Source organism: Octodon degus, unplaced genomic scaffold, assembly GCF_000260255.1.
Source record: "Octodon degus isolate 3935 unplaced genomic scaffold, OctDeg1.0 scaffold00033, whole genome shotgun sequence".
Classification (NCBI taxonomy): domain Eukaryota; kingdom Metazoa; phylum Chordata; class Mammalia; order Rodentia; family Octodontidae; genus Octodon; species Octodon degus.
In genome coordinates this window covers 2711622-2716180 of record NW_004524609.1, presented here as the reverse complement: position 1 = coordinate 2716180, position 4559 = coordinate 2711622, and the positions used below count along the sequence as shown (strand labels likewise).

At 41.8% G+C, this 4559-nt stretch overlaps 1 pseudogene; it reads right to left on the bottom strand.

The window, feature by feature from the left end:
* Nucleotides 1-2930: 2930 nt before the first annotated feature.
* LOC101586485 lies at nucleotides 2931-4332 on the bottom strand (annotated as a pseudogene).
* Between the last annotated feature and the right edge of the window lie 227 nt (nucleotides 4333-4559).

The following is a 4559-nucleotide window of genomic DNA, read 5'->3' as shown; positions in this document are numbered from 1 at the left end:
AGAGAGAGAGAGAGAGAGAGAGAGAGAGAGAGCGAGAGCGAGAGAGAGAGAATGGAAAGGAAGGAGAAAGGGAAAGAGAAACGGGTCATGAGTAAGGGGAACAGCAGGCAACAGATGGAAGCACTTAAATGAACGACATACTCTGTCAGACTCAGATCAGGTTACCTTTTTTTTTTTTTTTTTTTTTGGGGCCAAAAAAAAAAAAAAAAAAAAAAAAGACTGCATTCTTCACAGAGGAGATGGTTCTTGTTAAAAACTTCCTTAAAATGAGGAAGGAATCTAATATTCAAAACATAAACTATGATTGTCTATTACTTTTGACTATCTCTTTATAAAGTGAAGAGTTCTCTTTAATGGCTTTCTGTGCCATTAAATACAAGTATTCACTAAAGAAAGCACAGAACTAAGTTTTACAATTCTGTTTATAGAAACTGTAATCAAACATTTTCTTTATGTAGAAATATCTACTCTTATACTCAGTTGTGAGAAATACCAAAAGCAGGATTAAATTTAATCTAGCAGGCCTATTCTACATAGTTTGGCAAAGAAATCAAACATTTTCCTGCTCAGACATTAATGTAAGAAGTCAAAACTAGTGGAGTAAAATATTATCTAGGCCACAGCAATCTGACACTGATGCAGAGTCACGAATTTAATCACAAAGTCTATGGACTTCCCCGTTCATTTCTTATTATACAGAAGATGTATATATGTAATATAATGTAGTTTGTAAATTAAAAGTTTTACTTACTGAAAGCACATATCAATTTTATTTACGGATTTTAGGGGAAAATTAAAAAATTTTTGATATACATTTAAATAATTAAATACTTTAAAAGTTAAAATTATGTAGACTGCTTTGGTACTTCCAAACTAAGTTTTATTAAATAAACTTTAAGGACAAAGTACCTACGATAGCAGTGGCATAAACATATTGCTTAGATCTGAAATTCATTTGTATGCATTCTGTATTAGTGTCAGAGTCACAGGTGTCTAAGACATGTGGGTATTTAAGATAATGTTACTTTTTTTCAAAAGTTTCTGCATGTTTCCCAAACCACCAAGTGGAATTAATCCACAAGGAACTGTATATTATGGGAAGAAAAGTACAAATAAATAATTTAGCCAAGAAAAAAAAAAACCACTATAAAGAATATTACAAAACTTTGCCATTACATGGCCAGGACTGTTTTTAGAGGATAAAAGTGGTAACACTAAAATGATATTTAAAAAATTTATATGTGCTAGTACTCAAAGCCTACAGGCAACTAAACCACAACTTAAACTTCACGATATATACATATACTTTGAGTAAATTTAAAAAACAAAAATACAGATGAGGATGAAAGTGAGATTTATAAAAGGAACTGTGATGTATTGTATATGCGCATTAAGTCCCTATGAGGAATGTGGTCACTATGTACTACAGACATAGTGTACAAAAGAAGAAGAAAAAACAAAACCAGAAAAGGGAGTCTAAGATACGGAGGGAAGGGGAAAGAAAAGAAGGAAAGTGGGGAAAGCCTGTTACTGTTCTTAGCTATAGAGCCCTAAAACTCAGCATGCTCAATTCCTTGTCTACAGTAAGCTTAGGAACAGCAGAACTTTCACCTACTCTAAGAGTGTAATACTCAGGTTACTTTTATAAATCACTATCACAAATAAAGATCTCAAGATATTTACATATAGGCTACTAAAAGCCAATATCCAAATCTCTCTTTATTACATTCCCAACACTGATTACAAATGAAATATTTTATCTATCCCATATTACCGAGTAAAAGGGGAAATGATTACAAGTTTGTTCTGAAAGTTCTTAAATCCATTACTAGATCCTTATCAAAGCAATGTCATGCTGTAAACCCAGCACTTGGGAGACGTAGGCAGGAATACCGACATGAGTTTGAGGCTGGCATGGGATACATAGTGAGATGGATCAAGGCCAGCCTGAAATGCACCGCAAAACCCTGTCTAAAACATACCAAAAAAAAAGCAATGTCATGGCATCAGAAAATTATTATACCTGCTAAGTTCTGATCTCTGATCAAGCAACAAGATATCTAGAACCATTAATAATGCTTTTTATAATAAAATATTAAAGTTATTTTTTAAGGTAGATGATAATGGTGCTCTAAGTTATATGTAACTTGTATATCAATTAAACTGAGTTATAATCACAGATAAAACAGATTTTCTGATAGTCCTACTGGATAGCAGAGAACATAAAAAGGCAAGTTAGAAGGTAAAACACAATATTTTTGAAAGCCTAGAATTTTAGTACACTTAACTATAAAAACTGGTATATAAAATAATTCAGATGGCTAAGAGAATTTTTACATCAAAAGAGTTTGCCGGACAGAAAAGTGGTTGAGTGAGATGGGTAAAAACACACGACAAGTAAAATTAGGTGTTTCATTGTGATGTAAGAGATAACATGAAATTACTGCTCTGAGAATGATCTGAATCAACACTAGGCACATGAGCATTAGGGTATAATACATTTGAATTGGAAATCTGGTAGAGGTTTAGAGTACAAGCATAATAATTTGAAGTTCTAGCTTGACTCTAGCACTTACTGCCAATAAGAAACTACGCAAGTTACTTAGCTTAAGTAAGCCTCAGTTTTCTAACAAAGTCAAAGATCTGTTAGGGGGTGTTAAGTAATTCTAAGCATGTCAAATGTTAAGTACAGTGCTTACAGCTCACTTATAAATTTAAGACATGGAACAGCGAGGACTGTGGCTATGGGAAATAAAGTAAGCAAGTGGTTTCAAGATTCAATATATAGAGGCAGTATAACATGGTAGCGTTGTCCTGTGGAGTTAATGCAGGAATTAAGGATTTGGGCATTGGCACAGAAAGTCCAAGTTGGAGTCACATGTCTTCTATTTTTCTTGGCTCAAAGAATCTTTTTTTTTTTTTTTTTTTTTTTAGCAACTGGGGCGCATTTATTTCCTCCTGGGCCTGGCCTGCTGGAGCAGAGTACAGGCAAAGGCACTGGGGTATGTCGGCCCAATGGCTGGAGTTTACTTGGCTGCCTGGGTGGTAACTATGAAGGAGTGCGTCAGGGACAAGTGATCTTCCCGGAACTACGATGGCCCTTGGGGCATGGGAGCAGCATGAGTATTGGGCTTGGCACAGGTACAGGAGAGGTAATGGAGAGGGTGTGAGATGGGTGTGGTGACCCTTGGGCAGAGCATACTAGGATGTCTCAGAGCCAGGGCAACTCAGGGCGTGGCATGTTGGGGCACACGGGGACCTGGCTGTGGTCCGAGAAGCTGGGTGCCAAGGGCTGGGAGAAGAAAGGCCCGTGGGTGTGGGAGCCATGCAGACATGACTGCAGATAGGATCGGCCCCGGGAGAGACCAAGGGTCCACGGTGGCTCCTTGAGCGCAGCGGCAGGCGTGAGTCCCGTTCAGGAATACATGGTCAGCTGCAGCCACTCTTGGATGTTCACCTGGATTTGTCCTGTGCCATCTTTGTCAAGAGATTTAAAGGCACGGAACATGGCATCCAGCCTGACCAAGCAGCTGATGAAATTGTCGAAGTCCATGTTCCCTCCCTCATCAGCGTAGCGCCGGATGATCATGTTATAGAGATGTTCATTCAGGTGGAAGCCTGCTGCCTGAAAGGCCCCTGGGAGTTCCCTGCCGGTGATGGTCCCAGATCGGTCAACATCAAACTGTCTGTAGATGGCCTGCCACTTTTTGATATTGTTCCACAGGTACTTGAACTCCTCAAAGCCCAGCTTGCCTGTGGTGTCACTATCCATCACAGCCACCATGCTTCGACACGTGTCCAGGCCAAAACCATCAGTTTTCAAATCAGGATGTCGGGTTACAATTTTGTTAAGAATGTTCATGAGTTCTGTGGCACTGACCTCCATGTCATCTCCGGCCAGCTGGGCAAAGAGTAGCCGGAACTGCCGGACCTCCTCACTCTCGTTGGCCTCAATGTTGGAATAATGGGTACGAGGGGGCGGGGGCTCTGGGTTGTACTGCGCAGCTGCCTCGCTGATGGCACTAATGACTCCGCCCAGGATGCGCATGGCTGTGCCACCGCCGCCACCACCGCCTCCTTCTCCACCACCGCCGCCGCCGCCGCCGCCCCCGCCAAGGAATCCTCCGATGACATCGCCCAGGCCCCCGCCCAGGCCGCCCAGGCCACCGACACCCCCGCCACCGCCACCGCCGCCGCCGCCCTTCAAGAACGAGTTAACCAGGAACATGGCTGCGATCCGCCTCTCTCGTGCGTCCCGCGGCCGGCTGCTCTGTGTCCTGCTGTCTGGCGGTCTGCAGCTCCCGGGCCTCCCGCAGCGTCCGGCTCCGGAGGGCGGGGGGCTCAAAGAATCTTTCTATACCTAAGTTTTCTCATTAGCTATTTTGGGTTAAATGGTACTTACAAGCACAGGCCTGTAATCCCAGCATTCAGGAGGTTGAGGCAGGAGGATGGTTGTTTGAGACCAGCCTGAGCTACACAGTGAGCTCAATGCCAGCCTGAATTGCACAGGGAAACCTTATCTCAAAAAAAAAGTACCTACATCCTGGATGAGCTGTGAC